This window comes from Syngnathoides biaculeatus, chromosome 5 (genome assembly GCF_019802595.1).
Source record: "Syngnathoides biaculeatus isolate LvHL_M chromosome 5, ASM1980259v1, whole genome shotgun sequence".
Classification (NCBI taxonomy): Eukaryota; Metazoa; Chordata; class Actinopteri; order Syngnathiformes; family Syngnathidae; genus Syngnathoides; species Syngnathoides biaculeatus.
In genome coordinates, this window is record NC_084644.1 from 7541427 (window position 1) to 7568770 (window position 27344).

The window sequence follows — 27344 nt, forward strand, 5'->3', positions numbered from 1 at the left end:
CCCCATACCATCCTGTTTCCATCCCCAAACTTCCCTTTTGGTATTGCGTGTTTAAGGAGATGTGCAGTGACATTTCTCCTTCAAACATGGTGGGCATTATGCCATCCAAACAGTTACTGTTTGCTCTCATCAGACCACACTATATTCTCTCAGTACTTAACAGTTATTCAGCAAACTTTAAAAGAACTTTGATGTGTTTTTTTCCCAGCTATGTAGTCTTGTGTGGTGTGGTGTGTGTGTGTGTGTGTGTGGGTGTGTGCATACAGGCAATGCCAGAGGAGAGCGTTACTCAGTCTTCCTTGTGACATCCATCCATCCATCCGTTTTCAGCACCGCTTATCCTGGTTAGGGTCGCAGATCGCTGGAGCCTATCCCAGCTGACTTTGGACAAAAGGAGGACTACACCCTGAACTGGTCTGCAGTCAGTCACAGGGCACATGTATACATGGAAAACCAGTCAGAGCCTTGTGACAGTAACTGCTGATTCAATGTCTTTTTGAAGCTCTCTGGCTCTTGGACAACTTTTCTGTTTATTCTTTACACTCCTCTGTCAGATACTTGCAAAGAGCACCGACTCAACTTTATGGTGGTGTGTTTGTCTTTCTAGTTACGTATTGTGTCCCCAACTGTGCTCACTGGAATGTTCAGAAGCTTAGATACGCACCCGTGACCAATGCCATCATTATTTTTAATTGCAAAAAATAGTTTATGATGATCTTGAGACAGCCATTTGCTTTATTGGTAGAGTTCTTTGATTATTGGTACATTTTAGGTGTTGTCTTGGCTTCCCATGCTGTTTTTGCATCTTCCTTTCTTCATGTTCTCAATACTTTTTCCGTGTGTCATTTCACATTCCATCCATCCATTTTCTTTGCCGCTTATCCTCACAAGGGTCCCCGGGAGTGCTGAAGCCTATCCCAGCTTTCAAAGGGCAGGAAGCGGGGTACACCCTGAACTGGTTGCCAGCCAATCACAGGGCAAATAGAGACAAACAGCTGCACTCACAATCACACCTAGGGGCAATTTAGAGTGTCCAATTAATGTTGCATGTTTTTGGGATGTGGGAGGAAACCGGAGTGCCCTGAGAAAACCCACGCAGGCACAAGGGAGAAGATGCAAACTCCACACCGGCGGACCCGGGATCGAACCCTGGACCTCAAAACTGTGAGGCCAACGCTTTCCAGCTGAATCATCGTGCCACTGTCTCACATTTTTGGACATAATTTAATTCCTGAACTTATTTGTTCTGCTTTCTTTAAATGTACGGATGACTCCGCTTGTTCCCAACACCTGCTGAAATTGTCAGGTCAACAGCACCGTTGGAAGTATATTTGGTGAGAAAAATGGTAATGTGCTAAATACTTAATATAGCCGCTACATCTAGATTTTTCATCCTCAGGGGGATCTGACGTCGTTCAGATGCACATCTTCTACGACCCCAACCCAACTCACTATAGAATGAATAAAGAACAAAGTATAGCTCGAGAAGAAAAATGTACTCAATGCCGCCTCTAATATTTGCACGGATGTTTCTGAAAGGACAGCCTGTTCATCGCATATGTAATTAAACTTGTTTTAATTAATCCTATGGGAATGAGTCCCCTGTGACCGTCATATCAGTCAAAGTTTTGAAGACCCTGGAAAATTGCAGGCAAAATAGATAAAATAAAAAAAATATTTATGGCTATCCGTAAAAAAAATCTGTCAAATGCTCAGCGACAGGCTAGCCACCAACCAATCTACAGCTAGGTTATTCCACGTGGAAGCAGAAAGGGGATGAAAATACATTCTGGCTAACTCTCACCAGACAAAATACAGAAAGACGTCAGAATTTAGTTTATTCCCGAGTTTGCATGTGTAGGTGTGTGACTGGGGGGTGGGATGCGGAATGTGCCAATCCATAAGCAATATCGACAGGAAAAAAAAAAATACTGTTTCTCAACCGGAAAGAGCATTGGAGGAGAAACGCTCAAACTGAATGTCCTCACAGCAGTTCAAACACAAAAATACACACATACACACACGCAGATACAGGAAATACACACACCCTCACAGCATGCGAGCGCAGATGTCAATACCGAATACGAGCACCAAAAATATTTAGCTATCCACTGAGTGGGAGCCAGGGCTAAAAAAATAAAAACCTGCTCCAAAAATGTCTAAACTTGAAATAAGCTACTATTTTTACCATGTCATCTAACAATTGTACTCAACAGTCATGTTATGAAGTATTTAGTTGCGATAATTGGTGATAATTAGTGTGCCATAGGTGTGACAGAAGAATTTAAGGTGGAGGTGGGACTGCATCAGGGATTAGCTCTGAGCCCCTTCCTGTTTGCTGTGGGAATAGATAGGCTGACAGGTGAGGTTAGACTGGAATCCCCTTGGACCATGATATTCGCAGATGATATTGTGATATGCAGTGAGTGCAGGGAGCAGGTGGAGGAACAATTAGAAAGATGGAGGCATGCAGTGGAAAGGAGAGGAAAGAAGATGAGCTGAAGTAAAACAGAACATATGTGCGTGAATGAGAGGGGCGGAGGGGGAGGAGGGAAGCTACAGCAAGAAGAGATGCCGAGGGTGGACGACTTTAAATACTTGGGGTCAACAATACAGAGCAATGATGAGTGTGGTAAGGAAGTGAAGAAACGAGTCCAAGCGGGGTGGAACAGTTGGCGGAAGGTGGCTGGTGTTCTATGAGACAGAAGAGTCTCCGCCAGGATGAAGGGCAAAGTTTCTAAAACAGCGGTGAGGCCGGCCATGATGGACGGATTAGAGACGGTGGCACTGAAGAAACAACAGGAAGCTGAACTGGAGGTGGCAGAAATGAAGATGTTGAGGTTCTCGCTCGGAGTGACCAGGTTGGATAGGATTAGAAATGAGCTCATTAGAGGGACAGCCAAGGTTGGATGTTTTGGAGACAAGGTTCGAGAGAGCAGACTTAGATGGTTTGGACATGTCCAGAGGCGAGAGAGTGAGTACATTGGTGGAAGGGCACTGAGGATGGAGATGACAGGCAAAAGAGTGGAAGAGAGGAAGACCAAAGAGAAGGTTTTTGTAAGGGAGGAGAGTGGGTGTTAGAGAGGAAGATGAACAAGATAGCTTTAGATGGAACAAGATGACACGCTGTGGCGGCCCTTAACGGGAAAAACCGAAAGGAAAAGAAGAAGAATTGGTGAAAGATGATAAAAAGGACGCGGGGATCTAGCATGTTGCTGGAACTCATGCGTCGACTCGGTTCAACCATTTGAATGTGATTGTGGAACGGAATGCGTATCCTGCTGGTGCCACTGAAACCCTACTATTTAGTATCGGTACCACTGAAAAAAAAAAAAAAAAAAAAAAAGACTTGATCTGCACCTTATTGATTCCAGACCTGTTGCACAAACATCAGTTGTCATGAAGGAGAAACTGGTTCTGCCTTCAAGATCATCCAACCTTTACTATTGAGTGAGAATCTGTTGCGGATGGTTGTTTCATAATCCAGCATCTTATCGGTGATGGCCTACTTCTCAAACGGGGCCCGGTTTATGCGCTTAGCTAGCACCTCGTTGGATGTTGTGGTCAATGATGCTGGAGCGCCACAAGGAAGTGTGTTCTTCCCGTTTCGCTTCACCTCTGACTTTCAGTCCAACGCTGGATCATGCCACTTGCAGATCTTCTCTGATGACTCACACTTACTCACAATATCGGTGCGGCAATAATCATTAAATCCTCAACACAAGTAAAACTGACTCATTCAGCTTTGCGAACAGAGAGAAAAAAAAGAAAGATTTATGCCGGGGCGCACGATTCATTTATATGACAAATCCCGACCATTTGTTTTCATTGATATGTGCAATAAATATCATGCATCCTAACATACATAAGATACACGGTTTATATTACTATTCATACTACTGAATTTGTACTCAACGTTCAAACACATCTTTCAATGTGCAATATTATGTATTCCTCATATTACACACAACAGTTTCAAAGACTCTATGCATTGGGTGTATTATTAATTTGACATTCTCTCGAAAAAATATGTCTTTCCAGAAGCCCGCACTGCCAACGTGCCATGGATGATCATTTTCCACAGCAACAGTAGATTTCTTTTACTGCTTCTTCAATGCTTCTCTTTGTATTTCATTTTTACTTTGTCGGTTGTTCCTTTCTTACAAGTGCGTATTTGTGAATATTGCTGCCCTGACAATCTCATTTCCCCCATGGAATGAATAAATTATCTGTTCATCCATCCATTCATTTATCAATCTATCCAGCCATCCATCTATCTATCTATCGGCCAAGTGGATAGCACAACTGCCTCAGAGTCGAGATGTCCTAGGTTTGAATCTCAGCTTTGGCCCTTGTTTTCATGTACTACTTGTGGTGGCGTGGGTTTTCTCTGGGTATGCCAGGTTCCACCCAAATTACACCAACCCCCTGAAAAAAAAACCATGCATCTCTGTAAGCGTTGTGTGAGGAGATAAAAGCAAAAAGTACTTCACTATTTATATAGTAGTACAGCAAAGAAAATAAGTATTTGAACACCCTGCTATATTGCAAGTTCTCCCACTTGGAAATCATGGAGGGGTCTGAAAGTTTCATCATAGGCGCATGTCCACTGTGAGAGAGATAATCCAAAAAGAAAAATCCAGAAATCACAATGTATGATTTTTTTTAACGATTTATTTGTGTGATACAGCTACAAATAAGAATTTGAACACCTGAGAAAACCAATGTTAATATTTGGTACAGTCGCCTTTGTTTGTAATTACAGAGGTCAAACGTTTCCTGCAGTTGTTCACCAGGTTTACAGACACTGCAGGAGGGATTGTGGCCCACACCTCCACACAGATCTTCTCTAGATCAGTCAGGTTTCTGGGCTGTCGCTGAGAAACACAGAGTTTCAGCTCCCTCCAAAGATTTTCTATTGGGTTTAGGTCCGAAGACTGGCTAGGCCACGCCAGGACCTTGATATGGTTCTTACGGAGCCACTCCTTGGTTTTCCTGGCTGTGTGCTTCGGGTCATTGTCCTGTTGAAAGACCCAACCGCGACCCATCTTCAATGTTCTGACTGAGGGAAAGTTCCCCAAAATCTCACAACACATGGCCGCGGTCATCTTCTCCTTAATCCAGTGCTGTCGTCCGGTCCCATGTGCAGAAAAACTCCCCCAAAGCGTGATGCCTCCACCCCCATGCTTCACAGTAGGGATGGTGTTCTTGGGATGGAAATCATCATTCGTCTTCCTCCAAACACGGTTAGTGGAATTATGACCAAAAAGTTCAATTTTTTTTACCAAGGTGTCTTTATGCAGCTAATGACCTCACACAGGTGCATCTAATTCAGGACAATACATGTAATGCAGGTGGACTTTTAAAGGCGGACAAACAGGTCTCTGAGGGTTAGAATTCTAGCTGATAAACAGGTGTTCAAATACTTATTTGCAGCTGTATCACACAAATCATTAAAAAAATCATACATTGTGATTTTTGGATTTTTCGTTTTAGATTATCTCTCTCACAGTGGACATGCACCTATGATGAAAATTTCAGACCCCTCCGTGATTTCTAAGTGGGAGAACCTGCAAAATAGCAGGGTGTTCAAATACTTATTTTCTTCACTGTAGCGTCACAGAGAATACATTAAGTTGGGGAAGAAAATACACCGATGCTTGCGGGCAATATTTGGCGCATTATCATTGGTCAATGGGGAGTACGTATCAGTTGTACTGATTTTCCAGTGGATTGGCTCTCTCGGATACACCAGACTCGAATTAGCCCCAGAGAAATTTTGCATTTGAGCAGATGATTTGCAAACATTGCTCCTCATTGTGTGGGTACACGCATGTGAGGGAACGCGCTCAGGTTGTACATTCAAGCGCCGCGTCTGGCTTGTTTCCGCAAATGTGTCGTGGCACACTGATTAAACATGCAGAACCCTCGATCGAAGCGCGCACCACGAAGTAACGTCCCGCTGTGGGGAACTTAAAGTCAAGGCCTCGTCTGGAGATCACAATTACGACTCTGCGCATGTTAGATTTTAATAAGATTACCCGGAAAGATGTCCATGTCAAGGTTACTATGACCACAATGCCGGCAGCCACTACTACACAGGCGTACGGTTGGGAAAATATTGAATTATTATTTAAATGTGATTTCATCTTACATCTGCGAGAAACGCATAACCCAAACATGACGGTTGCCGGTTGAAGTACCGTAACGCTGCACTGTCGTCCTGAAGGCTGACAAATTAGATCCCCAAAGACATATTTTTATACGATTTCATTCATTTGTCTATCAATTTTTATCTGTGTGCGGTGTTGTAACACTTGAACTTCCCAGCTCGTCGAGAACCCTCGGCGCACACCCACGCGAATATATACGCACGCACGAGTTTTACAACCACCTCAGTTACGCACCGCAAATGCTATCAGGCAGCCGGGCTGAACCAATCAACGGAGGAAGGGTGATAAAAGAGGAAGTTGGTGTGGTCACACAGCGTCTGCTCATCATCTCGCACTGACAGAAATAGCTCCATCAGTAAGTAAACAACACATCCCATTCATGAAAAAAAATAAAAATAAAAAAAAACACCACTGGCCGCCTCCTCCCGTACGGACTAAAGGGAGAGATAAAGAGACGATCGATGCAAAAAAAAAAGATGGAAAAATAGACTCAGCCTCAGCAAAGACTAAGGAGTGGCGAGGGAGGTGAAATTGGTGCGAGAAAGTAAACTTTGGCGCCGCTGATGACATCACTTCCTCCTCTGCGCTGCTTCCAGTTTGGTTTGGAAAACACCAGAAATTGACGTCACGCGGTGAGACACCACTTTCCGTCTCTTACTCAGTAAGTCGCACGCGGGTCTGTGTTCGCGTGTGTGCTATCGCAGACGTACATACATAGTAACAACAATGTAACGCAGCACGGTGCACATCCTCGAGCTCTGACGGGAGTCGCCAGCTGTTTTCCGGCCCGCTGACTGCGCCGTGACACAAAGAGCGCTTTCCACTCACACACACACACACAATAAAACAAAGACACCACGCATTAACCGCGTGAAGCCAGATAAGGAAATTGTCAAGTTATACAGTGCAGTAAACACGCGTGCATAAGAGGAAGTGATGCAAGCTGCAGTGGAAGGTCTAATTTTAGTCAAAGCGGAAGTGTCCATCTCACTTCTCTTTCCAGGATTAACACATACGCAAAATAGAGATGCGGACGCGTAAACGTGAGAGCAATCAGTGAAAGTGCACGCTTCCCCGCCGCAGCGACCCACGCAGTCTTCCACTGGTGTTGCCCACACCACTGGAAGAACCGAACACGCTCTCCACTGGTTGTTAAACAAAGACGCACAAGTGTAGGCAACAGACTTCCCTATTTTTTTTTTTTTTATAGAGTCAAAATAAAGTTCGTCATGGCAAACACCGCATTGCTATTTATTACTTTTGTTAGTCTCGACACCTGGTGGTGATAAAACTGTGTCATTGCAGTCCTTGTGTCATATGATTGTCATGGCAATGAGGACAGAGTGGGCGTTCTCTCACTTCCATTTACATCATGAGACGACAGGATGGAAGCAGCGGGTGAGAGGAGAGTGGGTGGCGTTATCGCTACCTTGACCATACCCGACCGCAACGGAACCCAGAGGTGCCAGAGATTGTGAACGGTGACTTCCAGTTGCACCCGAACACGTACGCGGATCTGTGAGAAAGCGGAAGCTTTCATTTCGGCCCTAAAGGGACATGAAAAACAAACAAAAAACTAATAACTGTTTTCTCATTACAATGACAAAGTTCCTCATTGTAATGAGAAACTTTGAAAAAAAAAATGGCAGGAAAACGAATGTTGCCTTTCCAGTATATTATTGTTCTGTATAGTTTTGGCTGCCTTCAGGGACCCATCAAAAACCTGTAGGTGTCAGGTATTTAACATACGTCGAAAACTAGTCTGGTGACGTTTTGATTTACATTGGTTATCGTCAAGAAATTTAATGACATTTAAAATCAAACCTTACTAACTTATTCATTGTAATGAGAAACTTACTCATTGCAATGAGTAACTTACTTGCTCATGAGTAAGTTACTCAGTAGGTTTCTCATTGTAATGAGTAACTAGTCCACTGCATGTGTGCATGTATAAAAGACCCTTATTCCTTATTCAGGAAGCTACCGCTAGTAGGTAAATAAGCTATGACTACCTGAACGCAGGAAGCTACCGCTAGCAGGTAAATAAGCTACAACCCATAGGTAGCCATTTTTCGACACTCTCATTGTAATGAGTATCTTATTTACTCATTACAATGAGAAAGTTACTCATTACAATGATAAAGTTACTCATTAGAATGGGAAACCAGTTAGTTTTTTTTTTTCCAATGTCTCTTTAGGGGCTCCATACGGGCCATATTGTACATTGGCCAAAAATATGAATACAAGACTTTTATTTTGGTTTCCATTTCCCCAAAACTGGACTCAGAGATCTAAGATGTTCTCTATCTACAAAAAAGGTATATTCCCTCAAGTAGTGTTCCCAAATGTGTGTAAATCTGCTTAGTAGACATTTCTCTTTTGCCAAGATAATTCAACTTGCCCGCAAGAAAAGGCTACTCGATTGGGGGCATTCACGAGAGCCGGGAAACCCGTCAGTATCTGGTGTGTCCATCACTTGCAACAAATCTCATTTACATGGAAGAGATCCGGTTGTTGATTGTGAAATGTTGCAATAACTGGTTTCTCATGACAATGGAAAAAGTTCCTCATTGTCATGAGAAACTTTGAAAAAATGGGAGGAAAACGAATGTTGCATTTCCAGTATTTTGTTGTTCTGTACACTTTTGGCTGCCTTCAGGGACCCATCAAAATAGTGACACCACAAAAACTTGTAGCTGTTGGGTATTTAACGTACGTCAAAAACTAGTCTGGTGACGTTTTGGTACACATTGGTTACAGTAAAGAAATTTAATGACATTTAAAATGAAACTCAGACCTTGAAAATGTTCTTTTTAGCAAAATGCAACAATGAAGGATCCAGACAAGTGCATAATAACATTTGTTATTGCTTTCCAACCACTGATGATCCTGGAAATGCTGTTTAACGTATACTGGAAGTTGGAATTGTACTGCGCTATTTAAAAAAATATATATATATTGTCAACCATGACTTCTGGACAAGGAAAGTAGCTTAATTGCTAGGAATTTACACTTATTAACTTCCCTACAATGTTCTGTGTGAGAACCCTAAAAATCGACCCATCATGCACCCGTCAGACGACTTTGGCTGTTATTAATATTTTATAGCTAGTTTTGAACAAATTCAAGGTAGCAAAACTACTCGCTAGCTTTTGGAAGACACACAAAATGACGTGGAGGATCAGATCTGGAAGGAGGCCTTGAGTTTGACACCTATTTAATCAGATATCTTTTCTAAAAATGGAAAAATGTAATTGAAAACAACAAGATGGAATCCTGGCTGAAGGCTGAACATAACAGGCAAGTACAAAGGCATCGCATAATAATGTGCTCTAATACAACTATGAAGAAGAAACATTGACTACGCACAACAACATTCTTTCTCCACCCTAACTTTCTGGAGGAAAGCATCTGCTCCAAGATTCAGACAAGAGGTCAGAAAACAGACGAGTGTCCACTGAGTATTTTCCCAGGAAAAGCGCAGCAAACAGCCAAGTCTGAACTTGAACTCATTATTCGTGTCCAATGTACACATTGTTCCGATTTTGAACTCGTTTTTTTGTGTACGATGGGAAAAAGAATCCCGGGTGGGGACACGCTTTCACCAAATTGTACTCGACAGACTGACTTTTTTTTTTTACCACTTGGAATTTGTCCATCCATCCATCCATCCATCCATTTTCTGAGCGGCTTATCCTCACAAGGACTGCGAGAGTGCTGGAGCCGATCCCAGCTGTCATCGGGGAGGAGACCCGGTACAGCCTGAACTGGCTCCCAGCCAATCGCAGGGCACATCGAGACAGGCAACAGTCGGACTCACAATCACACCTACGCGCAATTCAGCGTCCCCAATGAGTGCATGTTTTTGGGATGTGGGAGGAAACCGGAGTACCCGGAGAAAACCCACACAGGCATGGGGGAGAACATGCAAACTCCACACAGGCAGGACTGGGATTTGAACGCCAATCCTCAGAACTGTGAGGCCAAGGCACTCACCAGTTGCCCCACCGTGCCGCCGTTTGGATGTTGTGTAAAATGTAAATAAAAACAGATATACAATAAGCACTGGGGAGCTTTCTAAGTAGAATATATTCTGATTCTTGCTTGATTTACAAATTCAATTGCTCATCAGTCCGGGGTCTCCGTTGCCATATTTTGCACTTCATAATGTACAACCAATTTTCTATGGGGGGCATGTTTGGGGGTGCTGGTATCCTAGTCTAATTCTTTTAATATAAACCCACACTGTTGTAAAACCCCCAGAACGGTGTTTAGCATTATCTTGCTCAATTAAGCAGGGACATCCCTGAAAAAGACGTTACATATGTGGCAGCACATATTCCTCCAAAACCTTTCCGCATTAATGGTGCCTTTTAAATTATATAAAGTTTATATGTGTGCAGGTTATCAATGCCTCGGGCACTGGGACTAGGCCTAGGCCTAGGAGTAGGAGTAGGACACTCCCATACCGCTACAGATGTTGGATTTTGAATTTTGGTCCTTTTCCTCTTGAGCCCGCAGGACACAACGTCAATGATTCGCAAAAACAATTTGAAATGTGGACTCGTCAGACCACAGTCCATTTGAGTCCGGCTCGGGACCCGCAGGAGCCGGCGGCGGCGTTTTCTTTGCTGTTGACATGTGGCTTTCGCTTTGTTTTCACTTGCATTTGCAGCTGTAGCAATGGACGGTGTTAGCTCACAATCGTTTTGATTAAGTGTTCCTGAACCCCCCCCCCCGAGGCGAGAGCCTTTACACAACGATCCCGTTTTTAACGCGGCGCCGCCTGAGGGTTTGAAGCTCCTGGACGTTCATTGTTTGTTTTCGGCCTTTGGGGCTTACGCGCAGAGATTTCTCCTGATTCTCTGAAACTTTTGCTGGACCGTAAATGATGAGATCCCTAAATTCCGTGCAGTAGTACCTTGATAAACGATCTTAAAAAATGTTGTACTATTTGCTCACACAGTTTTTCACTCAGTAGTAAACTACGCTCAACCCTGCTTGTGAAGAACTGACCTTTTTTTTTTTTTTTTTTTTTCAAAATTCCTCAAATTTACCGCCGTATTTGTAACGCAGTTAAAGCATCAAATTCAAAACGAGATATTTGTAAAAAAAAATTGTAACAATAATAGTAATGTCTTTGAGTTGAATACAGATCGCAAAGGGTTTTCAAATCATTGCATTCAGTTTTTATTTATGTTACTTTGGAATTCGGGTTTCTTAAAAGTAAAAAAAATATACAAGTACCACTTTTGGTCCGATGTTGCATTGCCATCATTAAGATTTTCCTTTTTGACTTGCTAAATTTTATGAACTGCTTTAAATCGGTTTTGGCTTGTTTTGTACGGTGTTCGTTCAATTTCTACAGTTTTGGACTTTTATGAAATTTTCCGTCCAACTCCTCAAGTTCTTCTACCGCCGCGCCATTTGAATTCTGCACGGCGTTGACTGCGGAGAAGTCGCTCCCGTGGTATATTATCAAGAGCGGCCTAGAAATGTCAAAAACATGACATCCCTTTCAGCAAAATGAATTAATATTCAAATACAAAAGGGATATAATGACAAAGAGCAATCTCATACTTGTATCTTCTTAGCTCAACTACAATGTCATTACCGTAACCATGACAACAAGACATGACATTAAGGAAGTTGCACCCTTACGACTCTTCTAAACTGTTTTTCTTAGAGCTTAGAAGAAGTTCTTTTTAAGGCTTTTAAAGGACTTGTACTTAGTTCCGTTTTTTTTTTTAATGAAGAAATGTATTTTCTGTGCTTGTTTAGTGCAACAGATAGTGGAAACGTATCCTCACCCGACCCGGTCATAACTCTCTCTCTCTCTCTCACACACACACACACACACACACACACCACACACACACATACACAGTGCAAGGGCCAATCTTGAGGCGTACCCCTGGGGGGGCTAATGGACAGACTCACTCATCCTGATACAACCCCCCCCCCCTCCAAGTCATCTTCCATCGAGACCACCCCTCATTTTTTTCTCCCCACTCTACTAGTATTTTCCACCCCAGTGGAAAGACAGAAGGGTGGGCGTGTGGCAGAGCGGGTGACTACAGTGCGCACGGGAAAATGGGTCAGATATAGGAAGAGATCACGGGGGGCGGAGGGGGTGGGGGTGCGACCACCAACGACTAGGATGTGCTCAAGGCGAGCTCTGTGTGTGTGTGTGTGTGCGAGGTGGTGGGGGGGGGCGGGGGTTGCTCGGTACTGGCATCCCTTTCAGGCACATGCCTCTCGTGTCTCTCGTTCAAACACAACATTTTGATTTTTTTTATTTTCATTTTTTTTAACAAACCTTTTATGCCTCAAACCTGAGCGCCTGTAGAGTAAAAAGTAAGTAGCAGCTAAAAGGGACTCATTTTGGTCATCCTGCTCAGTAACATACAAATTTAAAAGTCAAAACGTTTTTGTTTTTTTTGTTTTTATACGACGCATCTATTTTGGCACCTGTTTTAAAAGCGTCACACACGTTGGTGCGCGCGTGGGCGTCTTTGTTGCGTGCGATAGTGACTCCGCGAGCGTTTGTGTGAACAGTGGTGATGCATCGGGGACAGTTGCGTGTTTTGGCACACAACATGGCTGCGGATGGAGTTGTCATGGCGACTTTTAGGACTGCGCCATGGTGACTGTGAATGAGGGCCGCACGCAGACATGCACAACTGTCTTTAAAAAAAATTTATTTAAAGTCAACTATGTCAAAATAAAAAAAAAAAATTAACTGGTGGACTGTAGGAAGTCTTATGACCCAGTTTTGGAGACACAAATGAATCTATTGTTAAAGATGTCTCACTACTGTTGACCCACATAATAAGGGTGTTTCATTTCGAAATTTGGACATAAATTACTCTGACCTAAATGGGAAGTTTATAGTCATCAGATTGACTGGCAGGCTTCAGCCCGCTACTTGTTTCAAGTATTCTGGTTACTATCGGCATTCAGTGCAATTTAATCATTTAGGATACAGTACTTCTACTATAGCACTACCAGAGACAACAACTATACGAAAGCAAGAGTAAATTATGTTGGAATATTTTGAAAGTAAAAAGCAGCAGCAACTTGGGGTCAACAATACAGAGCAATGGTGAACGTGGTAAGGAAGTGAAGAAACGGGTCCGAGCGGGGCGGAACAGCTGGCGGAAGGTGTCTGGTGTGTTATGTGACAGAAAAGTCTCCGCAAGGATGAAGGGCAAAGTTTATAAAACTGTGGTGAGGCCGGCCATGATGTACGGATCAGAGATGGTGGCACTAAAGAGACAACAGGAAGCAGAACTGGAGGTGGCAGAAATGAAGATGTAGAGGTTCTCGCTCGGAGTGAGCAGTTTGGATGTCGTGAGGGAGGACATGAGGACAGTGGGTGTTGGAGAGGAAGATGCACGAGATAGGCTTAGATGAGAGGAACTGTGGTACTGCATGTGTAAGTCTGGTGTGGCGGAGAAATATGTTAGAATAGTACAGGACATGTATGAGGGCAGCAGAACAGCGGTGAGATGTGCTGTAGGTGTATCAGAAGAATTTAAGGTAGAGGTGGGACCCCTTCATTTTTGCGGGAGTAACGGATAGGCTGACTGATGAGGTTAGACTGGAATCCCCAGGGAGCAGGCGGAGACACAATTGGAAAGATGGAGGTACGCACTGGAAAGGAGAGGAATGAAGATTAGCCGAAGTAAAACAGAATATATGTGCGTGAATGAGAAAGTTGGAGGGGGAAGAGTGAGGTTACAGGGAGAAGAAATAGCGAGGGTGGACGACTTCAAATATTTGGGGTCAACAATACAGAGCAATGGAGAGTGTGGTAAGGAAGTGAAGAAACGGGTCCAAGCAGGTTGGAACAGCTGGCGAAAGGTGTCTGGTGTGTTATGTGACAGAAGAGTATCCGCCCGGGTGAAGGGCAAAGTCTCACCTATGATGTACGGGGTTAGAAACTGACAACGGGAAGCGGAACTGGAGGTGGCAGAAATGAAGATGTTGAGGTTCTCGCTCAGAGTGAGCAGATTGGACAGGATTAGAAATGAGCTCATTAGAGAGACAGCCAAAGTCGGTTGTTTTGGAGACAACGTTAGAGAGAGCAGACTTCGATGGTTTGGACATGTTCAGAGGCGAGAGAGTGAGTATATCGATAGAAAGGGGGGTGAAGATAGAGCTGCCAAGAAAAAGAGTGAGAGGAAGACCAAAGAAAAGGTTGATGGATGTTGTGAGGGAGGACATGAGGAAAGTGGGTGTTAGAGAGGAAGATGCACAAGATAGGCTTAGATGGAAAAAGATGACACGCTGTAGCGACCCCTAACGGGATAAGCTGAAAGGGAAAAAAAAAGAAGATTTTCTTTATTATTCTTCCATAAAAGTGGGTCACGACTCATAGCGTCGCAACAACAGGAAAATGTGGGTCCCACTCCCACAGTTTCGAACCAGATGCCAACTGAGCGGAAGTCTAACACGATATTCTCACATCAATGTTCCTCACGAATAACAATGGTGGTGAAGAGCAAGACGCAACAGAGGTCAAAGAACTTTTCACACTTTGACCGCAACCCGTCGTGACATAGACACTCCCAGCCACCCCCACAATACACAGGCCGCACTCCGTCAACCCGTCACACACATTAATGCTCTGACATCATGGCCGAGAGGAGCGTTGTGCAAGAACAGCTGTCTTGGAGTTACCACCAAGAGTGTGTGACGCAACGGTGTGGGTCAGCGTGAGTGTGGGTCAGATTTTGAATGTGCGCAGCTACTGCATGAGACTCGGCCCGCGCGGTGGCGGTGCGGTCGGCGTGGGAGAGATGAGTCACAAGGTCGGGCAGAAGTTACATTTCGGTGTTTGGGGAGGAAGACGAAGACAGATAAACAGAAACCCGTAGGAGAAAACACAAACCAATAACAAGTCGCAGAGGAAAAAAAAATGCAAAAGAGATACTTTTTCTTCCTAAAATAACATTTTTCTAATTCTTGTGACTGTACAAGTAGATTGTGGTTAAAAGAGTAGTGCCCCGTTTGTTGTGGTGGTGACCTCCGCCTATAACAGTGGTTCTCCAACTTTTTGCACCTAACACTTCGAGCCCCATCATCCATCCATTTCCCGAGCCGCTTATCCTCACAAGGGTCTCGGGAGCGCTGGAGCCTATCGCAGCTAACTTCGGGCGAAAGGCGGACTACACACTCGACTGGTCGCCGGTCTCGGGGCACATGTCGACATCGTCAATGAGTGGGAGTCATGACCAATATTAAAATACAACAGTGCAGTAAGCCTAAGTTTTTAATGAAAAACAAGACAGAGGTTTTAGTCGTATAAAGTATATTATTGTAAACCGCCGTAACACTGCACAGCTTAAAGAACATCGCATTAGAAAATACACTATCAGTAAAATTTTTTAGACCACTAATTTTTCAATTATTTTCTCAAACTTCTCAAGCTTAAAGTTTCATTTCAAGGTAAGCGCCAAACAAATAATCCAATTCATCTATCAATCAAAATGTGTTCTAAATGTCTGATTCGGTAATGTAGCCGGCTGAATCAGACACAGAGTAAGAACCGAAGACCATTACGGTGACACGAGACCAGCGCGGTGGAAGACCCCAGTACAAAAAAAAAAAAAAACGACCCACCAGAAAATTTGGGAAAACCTTCAATCATCAATTTAAAAAAAAAAAAAAAAAAAGGAAGTCAAAAGTTTTTTTCTGAAAGTTCTTTACAACGATGTTGCACAAGTTCCAGTACATTTGCCACACTTTTAGGCTACTTTGCTGATACTCTTCGATCCAAACCAGTTCGATTGGTGGCTGGTGCATGTTTGTATTTCACTTTTGGGTGACTTTCTTTTTTTTTCTTTTAACCTGTGGCAGTTCAACACTTTTGTGCCATTTCAAGCTAATCACTGTACTTAAACTGCTCAACTTTAAAATGTAAAAAAATCTAAAATAAAATAAAACAAAGGCGGCACGGTGGAGCACCTGGAAAGCATTGGCCTCACAGTTCTGAGGTCTCGGATTCAAACCCTGACCTGCCTCTGTGGAGTTTGCATGTTCTCCCGGTGCATGCGTGGGTTTTCTCCGGGGACTCTGGTTTCCTCCCACATCCCCAAAACATGCAACATTAATTGGACACTCTAAATTGCCCCGCCGGTGTGGTTCTGAGTCCGGCTGTTTGTCTCCATGTGCCCTGCGATTGGCCGGCAACCAGTTGAGGGTGCACCCCGCCTCCTGCCCGTTGACAACTGGGATAGGCTCCAGCGCTCCCCACGACCCTTGTGAGGATAAGCGCTAAGAAAATGGATGGATGGAAAATAAAACAAATATTAAAGCTGTTCCTGTCAAAAATATTGGACTATCCCACTTTTCTGTTAGCTTAGCATTGGTGCTCATATTACAGTTCAAAGCGGCGTGTGGGGTGCTCTCGAAACATTACTACACTCTAAAACAATCCAGCAGTGTTTATTTCATGGAACACGAATCCCCCCCCCCCGCTTCCCCGCCAGTGATTAGCACATAAACACATTTGTTTGACTTCTTTATCTCCCGTTGCATCAGTTTAAAGTTACCACTGTATAGATGGTAGCTGGGGACCAAGTCCCAAACAATGCTACTTTCTTACTTTCTTTCGTGTTAATCTGCGAGTTCTGTGCTCTCTTTTCATGCTCACTCAGGATCTTATGTGAGGAGTCAACTCCACTGGGGGAAAGACGGAAGGAATCTTGCCCAGACATTCCATGGAACCCATTCCCAAGGAGTTTCCACGATTCCACTGCCTTGATAGGAGGAATTTAGATCCAAAATAGAGACGTAAAATCAGGGCCACTGCTTGAAACGTTTCAAATCTACAACTTTTTACATTACATGAACTTATTCAGTTAATAACCTACATTGTGTTCCATGGTTACTTCAATTTTTACCTTCTGAGGCAAAGAAAGTCCTATGACAACCCACAAGACAAAGTAAATAGTAGACGTGAAAAATAAGGCACATTGCATTTTTTGTTGGCTATGTACGATTTACTCAGAAAATCAGCCTCGTAGGCATATTTACATAAGAACAGATGAATAGCGGTTGTGAGATGCCACCGTCTCATCACGTCAAACCCTGCAGCGGAACGTATACAAAGCAAGCTATAGTTAAAGGTTTGAAAACACTGGTTTGTACGGCAACATCATTTTGAACTCACAAAATGTCAGCATTCCGTTTTCCATTAACAGACCGCAATAATCTGAAAATGCCGTGTTGCCGTGTTGCATAAAATCACGTCACATGCACTATATTGTAAGTATCGCGGATGCGGTTCAGGGCTGCGTACTTTCAACTTTTATTTGTTTTTCTGTTCCAGGCTGACTGTTGGAACGCTTTTCTGAATAAATGGACAAAAGACACACTCAAACATCTCGCAGAAAGTATTCTCACAAGGGCACAGTATGTCTACCCTGTGCTAGCCGCAACAAGTGCACCAATTCCTGAAGTTCTTCCTTTTTCGCTTTCCACGAAAGTCTGATTTGATTGATGGCTGATGGCTCTTTGTGTGTATTGTTTTTATGTTTGTGTCCTGAAAAATCCATCCATCGATCCACTTTCTTAGCCGCTTATCCTCACAAGGGTCACAGGGAGTGCTGGAGCCTATCCCAAGCAGTCAACGGGCAGCAGGCGGGGTACACCCTGAACTGGTTTCCAGCCAATCGCAGGGCACAAAGAGACAAACAGCCGGACTCAGAACCACACCGGCGGGGCAATTTAGAGTGTCCAATTAATACTGCACGTTTTTGGAATGTGGAAGGAAACCGGAGTGCTGGAGAAAACCCACGCAGTTACGGGGAGAACATGCAAACTCTACACAGGAAGGGCTGGGATTGAACCCGGGTCCTCAGAACTGTGAAGCCAAATCCATCAACGCTATAAAGTAGTGGCAGCAAAAATAACACCACATGGTGACACAGAGACTTTTGCTCCGGACAGAGTTTGGGTGCTCACTGGCAATTGAATTCAGTGAATGAAGAAGATGGGAAATTTAAAAACTAATTGGAAATTAGAACATCGTTGGACAGTGCATAGATAACATATGTGCAAAATACTTTGCGGGTGCATTGTTTCACCCAGCTGGAAATGGGGTAGAGGGCCGTGCGTGCGTTGTCGTCCCTCGCCCCCGTTTGGAAAGTACACTTGAACGGTGTTATGTGGCTGTTTCCACAGTGGAGACTGCAGTGGAAGTTCCCCCTTCTTCGTGGAGGGAACGACCGGGAGGGTGGAAACAAAAGACGGGAGGGGGAAAAAAAAGGGAAAGAGGGCACGGAGGAAAGAGTGAACGGAAGGAAGGCTTAAAGAGAGGTCAACGGAGCGTTCCCTAAGATAACCGGACAGGTGTAAAGATTCAGACGAGAGGTGTGGTGACAGGCGGAGGTGAGTTGAGATTAGGACTGCCACTGACCTGAGTTTGGTGCAGCTGTTCTATGACATTTAAAGAGAAGAAATCAGAAATTTGTACGACCGGGTATAGTGTTACCTCTACTTACGAAATTAATGCCTTCCGGAAGTCGTTGCGTAACCTGAATTTTTCGTAAGGAGAAGCGCATTTTACATTTACATAGCGTAATCCGTTCCAAGGCAGGGATGCCAGGAAGAGGCTACAGCAATAGCCAATGGGAGAACAGCTCTATCGCGCCCCCCACACATCAAGATACATGAAGTGCATCATGGGTAAAGACTGACGTCCCTCGTTAGGATAAGCGGCTCAGAAAGTGGATGGATGGATGTTTTGATCATGTTATGATCGCAAATATCTCTGAAGTTGGTACACTGTGTAAAACAAATTAAAACAAAATGATTTCCTGATACTTTGAAAGTGGAACGGTTTACACAACGTCCACTGGAAGTTGGTTTTGTACTTACTTCACAGGTTCTAAAAGTAAAAATTAAAAAACAGCAACGTGCCTTTGCTTTCATTTGTTCTTCTGGCGACGCCCATTTGTGCAATTCAACCACGCTGGAACTAAGCCAAACCAAAACGCTTTGCACCTTCTGCTTTCAGTTGTGTGCTAAGATGGTGAACGCCAAATCAAATTATATACTCAACCTTAAAAAAAAAAAATTTAAAAATCAGTTACAGAATATGGAAAAACAAAAGTGTGTTGCAAAGTGTCTGCGGGGGATGAGCTCGAGGTTCGCTTGCAGGGTTTGTGAGCGGATAATCTAAGCATCAACAAGCTAGCGCGAGTTCTTAAAGGCTAAGTTGTAATAACAACAGTGAGTCAGAGTAACATAAAGCACCCCAAGTCGGCAATTAACTCTCTCACAGTGAAACTTGCTACAGTCAAGTTTGACGAGCAAAACATGAATACGTTGAATAATCAGCGTCTACTGGACGGGGAGTAGGATGCATTTTATTTGAATGCTCAATTAACAGCTTCTTCTATCAATATTGATAATATACAGTGCATTGCACCGATCCATGCTTTTCTATTCCGCTTTTGTAAAGTATTGATGGCTTTTACAACTGCGACGCAGGAGTGGCGGGGAAGTGATTTGTGTCGGTTAAGTCTGGACTGAAGTCCCGGTACCAAATGAGTGAAGCACTTTCTTGTCCATGTGAGCCACAAATTGTATGAAATGTGAAAAATAGCAGCACGCCTTGTTGCAAACCATCTAGGTGTGATCAAAAAACGAATTTTATTTTGCATCTTGATAAAAGTTATACCACAGTTGAGGTTGGCAATCCATAAAAACGTCGGCAGCGACTGAAGATGCTTTTATGGCTGCGGTGTCCCCACTAAATAAATGAGCGGTTTCAGTCATGGGGAGTGGCAAACTAAGTACTTGATCTGCAGGTATGAAGCTGGCTCAGCATCAGAGGAAACGCTTGGCAGTCCTCCAACCTAGACTATCGTTGCCATGTTTTTTTTTGTTATTGTTTTTGTTTTTTTTAATACTTATTCCACAGCTAAGAGTTTCGTGATGAAACCCACAGGGGCAGTGATTACTGGCTGCAGATGAGTGTACTGTTTCCACAGGTGAAAGTTTCAAAATCTAGGTCATAGATGACCAAAACTGAATAACTTTCAAGCCAGAAGGATGGCATTTAAGAGCCAGATTTGAGAGATCACAGTGAAGACAGTCATAATCATCTGGTGTGACACTGCCAAGACCTGGACATTCATCCAAAACTGATTTAAAAAAAAAAAACTGAACTGCTCAGGAACGCTGCCAAGAGTCGAACCAAGCAACAGTGAGTTGACTGGCCGTTTAGTTCACATGACAACAATCTCCCATCTCTATATGTCTAGGTTATGGGGTAAGATGACGAGAGGTAAATCTCCCAATCGCATGTGGGGAAAACCAAGGCTGAACGTTTTGGCTATCATTCCAAAAGGTATGTTTGCAAACACAACACTGCTCTCCACTATCCCAGGAGTGAAGCATCAGGCTTTGAGGCCGGTTTTCTTCAGATGGACCTGAGTCCTTAGACAAGATGGAGGGAATTATGAAGAGTTCCAAATAGCTGTCAGTGTGCACTTGAAAAATAAAAGGTGACAGATCTGTGCTGACTCCCACTTGTCATGAGTTTGAATATGATCGGTTTATTCTGAACATAGCCAAATCCTCAGTTATAAAACATCGTGCACTCTTGTGTAACCATCCATCCATCCACGAGGGTCGCGGGGAGTGCTTGAGCCTATTCCAGCTGTCAACGGGGCAGGAGGTGGGGTACACCCTGAACTGGTCGCCAGCCAATCGCAGGGCACATCGAGACGAACAGCAGCACTCACAATCACACCCAGGGGCAATATAGAGTGTCTAATTAATGTTGTATATTTTTGGGATGTGGGAGGAAACCAGAGTGCTCGGAGAAAACCAACACAGGCACGGGGGAGAGGATGCAAACTCCACACAGGCGAGGCCGGGATCAAACCCAGGTCCTTAGAACTGTGAAGCCAATGCTTTACCAGCTGATCCACCGTGCCGCCCTTGTGTAACCACATTTCTCTAAAAGATTTTCTTCTTCTTCGAGCTATACAGGTTAAAAATTATAGAAAAGGTTTTCAAATCATTTCTGGTTTCATTTGAGTATCACAAAAACCTGGAATTTGAATAGCGGTGTGGAGACTTTTTACATCCACTGTATCTACCGTTGGTTAGATACTTGCACTTACTGGGAAATATTTGCCATCCTACATTAATAAAAGGGTAGTAGTAATTCAGGGATAGCACTTGAAAAACACCTGAGCAGTATAATGCGCACACAAGCACAAAGGCGCACAAAAGTTGCCTGGAGCAAATTGAGTCCCTCTCATGATCTAAGTCAAGATGTGCATACCTGAAGTTAAGCATGCATTCATATTTTGTCTGTTTACCTTGAAAACCTATTATAAGTTGAATTTTTCAATGTTTTATAAATACTCCCCTAAAAAATGTAAAACGAAATCTATAATTCCATCATTTTACAAATTAAAAAATTCCCAGGTCTCTCAAAGGGAAATTCCGGTGGTTTGCATTAACAATGAATCCAATAGGTCATGGAATATGTACTCTATCTTGATAATGTGATGTTAAATCCGCTCTCATTTAATAGTGTTTTGAGAAGATTTTTTATCCACAATTAGAAATTTTCAGGTGCGCCGCCATTTTCGCCAGTCACATGACCTGCGTGCGCGGATGTGACGTGTTATGTGCCGTTCCAAACGTTCGATTACATTGTACACCATTTATATTGCCCAGCGCTGATTTCTCGAATTTATCCTCATCTGATGAAGAAATAGCAGTGTCGGTCGATCGGGAAGACGGAGGAATACTTCCATACAGAATTGAACCTGTGGCTGTAACTAATGTTGAATATTCGGATGGTTCTTCGGGCGGAATGACGCGGAGTCCGACGAGCTCGCTCCCCGCCGAGCCTCGAAGCTCGCTTGGCCGGGACGTACTTCAGTGCAAATACGTTGTCATTTCCGTGGGCAGGCACACCAAACACCCACCTATTTATATAAAAAATTCAAAAGTACTTTTCCATAATTCAGTATGTCCCCTTTAAGCGGAGAACTTAATACGTTCGATTGCACCTTGAGTAAATACTGAACTTGTTGGGAGGAGTTCTTGTCACAAGGTCGTGTATTTACAGTTGCAGCAATTAGTCAGTCTTTGTCTTCTACAAGGCTTTTCATTTGTTACACAAGAATCAACAATGTTTAGGATGCAGGTTCAATTGACGGTCGACTGTTTCGATCCTGTGGCACTGGCTTTTCAACACTAAAAATGAAAATAAAAAGCGCTGCCGATGACATGGAACATATGTTGGAATGTGATCATTAAAAAGGTAGAGAGCTATAATTATCCAGGCAGGTAATTTACTGAAGGCAACCGCGGATTCATTAAGCACCCGTTTAAGTAAAATGGGTTTTTAAGTTTTTAAGTGACTGAGGCTCACGTGGGTAGCCAAACCAGGTACACTTGGGATGAACTTGAGGTGAATGTTTGTTGCAGCATACGTTGGTGGTTCTTTTAAAAAAAAAAAAGTCTTAGCTAGTTCTTGCACTTGACTCCTTGAGCAAGTGACTGAACTTCTTTGATCCAGATCAGATGTAAACTATGAGGTCTTTGTAAGGAAGTTGGAAAATTGTACTTTTATTCACCTTTCTTTCCTTAAGTGTAAAAGAGTACCAGGAGCCCTTTTTTGTCCCATGTGAAGTACTTTCAATATTACATATAAATTGTGATGCGTGGCAGTGGCAGGCGTCATGGTAGTAAACGTCAATCTCGTGTATCGCAGTTAGATGCAATCGGAAAACTTGAGAAAAAAGTGGACAAACTGTGAGTTCAAATCAGATTGTAGCAGCTGGTTACAATAGTGTACTCTGTTTTCTATTTTTGGCAATTCCAGTTAAGAGTGATGCAGGGAAGATGGGCGGGGGGGGGGGGAATATCTTGAGTTGGTACACAGTGACATTACTTGGAATGACATCATCACACATCAGTCACATATTTAGCCCCGACATATGTTTGTGATGGACAAAAATTCCCCGTTGATTGCTGCACGCCGGGTGAAACGAGTCAAAAATCCCGCCGCCGCTCTCAACGAGATAAGCCAGCTCCATTTTTATGAGGCTTGAACCTTGGCTGGATTTGGGAGTGTGGAATGAGCCGGGGTGAAACTGATCTGAGAAAGGTAATGTGCTCGTTCTGATGCCGCAAATTTCTTACTACAACAAAAGTGAATTAACCCATTCATGGGCAGGGTGGCAATTTTTTTACCTTATTGAGATAAAAGTCTCCTAACAGGGCACAATCAAGGAAAGAACACTTTTTCGTTTAACGCATAAAAAAACAAAGGGCAAAAAGGATGTACCCTCTCGTGGGCACGTCCCAAAACAGTGACAGGTATGTTGTCAGTTCTGTGAAGTGCTACATACTAGAGTTATGTTTATTATTTAATTCTTATTCTAGAACGACACTTACGCATTAATAATACTTAGAATTTTGAAGACAAACTTGGCTGCATACTGACCTTTCTCCCTTTCTTCTCTCGGAAACGCTCTGTGTGTACTTGAGGCAGCCATGTTGGGTCAGGAAGCAAAGGGAAATGACTCCGTGCTAACTTTGTTCGATGAGTTATCCTCTCCTGATACCAAATTACGGCTTCAGATTAAAACACTTCAATATTTTGATACACTGAAGGATATAATACGTGAAACTCATGATGTCCCAAAAATGGGACGCTGCCCTCGAATGGGTTAATTAATATTAAAAAAATGAGAGAAGGGGATGGGGCGGGAGATTCAAATTTGAAAAATTTCATCAATGTGATCTATAACCTGTACAACTCACTTGAAATAAAACTGAATTAATTCTGAGGGGAAGTTGTTTATTTTTACTTCCTTCAAACATTTGTTGTTGTTTAGCAGGACAGATTGTAGGTCACAATGGTGGAAAAAGTTTTCAATTTGGTCTTTTTTTTAAATAAAAATGAAATACAAATAAAATTAAAAAAAAGTACATTTGAACAGGGGTGTGTAGACTTTTTATACCACTGCATAGGTATCTCCTAATTGATCCACTGACTTTTAAAACCGTTCCCTGCTGCATTAGCAACTCCCAGACATCATCTAAGGTCACCAAACTCTTAATCAGTGGGAGGTTTAGACGTGTTTCGACACCACTGACAAAAAAATGTCACATGGATGTTCCGCTTTCGAACGTCCCCCTGAAAATGGCATTGTGGTGATTCACTCGAATGTTCATCCAAACACTACCAAACGCATCCAAACACTACCGGGCCCCCTCAAATTTAGCGTTTGGTTGGTAATACCTCACAAAAACAAAACAAAAAAAGGTAATTTCCATCATCGTCATCTAACCATGTGATGCTATTGCTCAAGTGCAAGATTCCTTCATGTTCTTCTTTTGGTAACCCACCAAATTATGAGACATTAAGAGTACAAAAACCTGTATTGTGAACTTGAAAGTATGACTCTGCGTGTTTGGGTAGCGAGACGAAACATATTCGTCCTCGCTTGTTAGTTTCGCATGCACAATCAAGAGAAATCCAATGCTAATTGCTGCAAAAATTTTTCGAATGCAGTGCTTTTGAAACACGACAGTGGACCCCCGCTTAGTCCCGTTTCTGGACCTGCAGATTTTTTTTCAATTCTCAACTTTTGATTAGATGCATTTATGTTTATGTATTCTATATCATTGTCAGTAGCCATTATCAATCCACATTTCCAAAGTGTACGATATTTTGCAATTTGTATTCCAGTGTGTCTAATTACATTCATCCATCCATCTGTCAGGGGCATGGCCTGTCCACGGGCGTGGGCGGTGCTTCCTGTGAGAGGCGTGGCCAGGCCACTGCCCTGGGCGGTGCCACCTCCGACAGCTGTCACAGGTGTGTTGCATTTTTGACCCTATGGACCAAGCACTTAAGTGGTGAATGTGTCATCAGTATGCCAGTTCGTTGCATGTCCTTTACTACATCCTGGGATAATTCGCTACTGAGCGTAAGTCGCAAGTTTAGTGTAAAGCAATCCTTTGTCACAGCAAGACTCCGCTTCTCTAGTTTGACCACGTCTTGTCCATGTTTCTTTGTTTGCCTCAGAGTCATCGGACCTCGTGCGCGTTTTTGGATTTTTCCTGTTCCCTAGCGTTTTTGTGCTTCCACCAGTTTTGGACTTTTCGTGTTTGACCTCCTTCCGGAATAAAACCACTCTTGAGATCATGCCCTTGCCTCGGAGTCCTGCATTTGGGTCTGCCTCCGCGCCGCTGGCTTAAGACATCCATCCATTTTCTAAATTATTTATCCTAACGAGGGTCGCAGCTGACTCTGGGCGAGAGCTGAGGTACACCCTTGACTGGTCGCCAGTCCATTGCAGGGCACATACAAACAAGCATTGCACTTCTTCTTTTTTTCCCTTTCAGCTTGTCCCGTTAGGGGTTGCCACAGCGCATCATCTTTTTCCAACTAAGCCCATCTCGTACCTCTTCCTCTCTAACACCCACTGTCCTCATGTCCTCCCTCACAACACCCATTAACCTTTTCTTTGGTCTTCCTTTCTTCCGCTCTTTTGCCTGGCAGCTCCATCCTCAGCACCCTTCTTCCAATATATTGACTCTCTCGCCTCTGGACATGTCCAAACCACCGAAGTCTGCTCTCTCGAACCTTGTCTCCAAAACATCCGAGTTTGGCTGTCCCTCCAATGAGCTCATTTCTAATCCTATCCAACCTGCTCACTCCGAGCGAGAACCTCAACATCTTGATTTCTGCTAAGCATTGGTACTCCTGCTGGCAATTCAGAATCTTCCATTAACCTATTGTGCATGTTTTTGGGACACGGGAGGAAACCATCATACCCGGAGAAAACCCAAACAAGCGTGGGAAGAATATACAGACTTCACAAAGGCGAGGCCAGATTTTAACCTGGCTCCTCAGAACTGCAATGCAATTTGGTCATTTTTTTTTCCCAACTCTATATTTTGATTTGTGTGTCTGGGAATAAAAGCATTACAATAGCGAAATTTTAAGTACATTCCAAACACAACCGCACATGCAATAATCATATAAAGCTATCACCCATTGTTTCCATAACCTGGAACAGCGAATACACTCTCAATTTTAAACATGCACACAAGGTGATATTCGCTCTTTGAAACAATGCCAATTATTCCATGGCATGGAGGAAAATGTGTGTAGTGGAGGTATCAAATGCCAACACACTCATAAACCTGTTCACATCCACGTATGCAAAAGAAATGTCGAGAAATGTCCACACAACGAAAAGAAGGATGGGACGCCCGCGCACAGTTACACAACCTTTGAATAACTGAACCACACGGTTAAATTTTACCAGCGTAACCATAAAAAAAAGTGATAAATCTGCCATTGAAGAAGCGTTGGGGGGGGACATTTTGCACGCGCTGCTTTACGTTACTCTGGTGAGGAAAAAGCACCGGTACACGTGATAGCATCTACTCATGTCCCGGACTGGCAGACTACCCGTCTGATGGCCCAGAGTGGTCGACTACGTCCGCCTATGTCGTGGCTCATGGAAACGCTTCTCGCCCCTTTTTCCTGTCTTTGGGCATTGGGCTGATAAGGCGAGGATGGCTTGCGTTACTCCACTCGGGTTCTCCCGGGTGGGGGAATCCCCCCCGGGGTGTGTGCCCCCACGGAAAAGGAAGAATGCCACCATTGAGCAGCGTCCCACTGCGACGGCAACCCCCTCCTCCGCGCTCCCTCCCTTTCCTTGTGCTCTGACGTACAGTTGCAGCATATTTGGTGACAGTCAGATAAAAGCCTTCCTCTGTTTCCCCCTCCGCCTCTGTCTGCGCTCTCCTCGCTCTCCGGTGTCACCAGAGCGCTGAGTGCTACCGCTTTGGCCGGTCCGCATAGAGGCCTCATTCAAAGTGACACAATCACTTTTCACTTGTGCTCCGCGATAATCCACAGTTCAGTACATCTCGGTGCTTGTGTGTCGGTCGTTAAGTCGCCAAGATGCTGGAACGGCTCACGGACTGACTCTTGATCCCAAGGAAGGAACTGCCTTGGCTATAAATCTCACAAGACTGAAGGTTATGTTGGAGCAAAACAGCTTCCCCGCACCAAAATGGCACTTTGTACTGTCTGAGAGCAAACCATCTTAATCTACCCAAAGCGGCTATTCGGACTACTTGGGAATGATCATTAAAAAT

At 43.6% G+C, this 27344-nt stretch overlaps 1 long non-coding RNA gene across 2 annotated transcripts in view; it reads right to left on the reverse strand.

Annotated features, from left to right (window-relative positions):
- The window catches only part of LOC133500490 (uncharacterized), a 78388-nt gene that overhangs the window by 4142 nt on the left and 46902 nt on the right, over positions 1-27344 (reverse strand). The window contains exon 6 of one of the 2 annotated variants that reach the window (XR_009794923.1): positions 7490-7720. The exons of the other annotated variant lie outside the window; for it this stretch is intronic. This is a non-coding gene — a long non-coding RNA (uncharacterized LOC133500490). Of the gene's footprint in view, positions 1-7489; positions 7721-27344 lie in introns of those variants that run through there. 2 annotated transcript variants of the gene reach the window in all.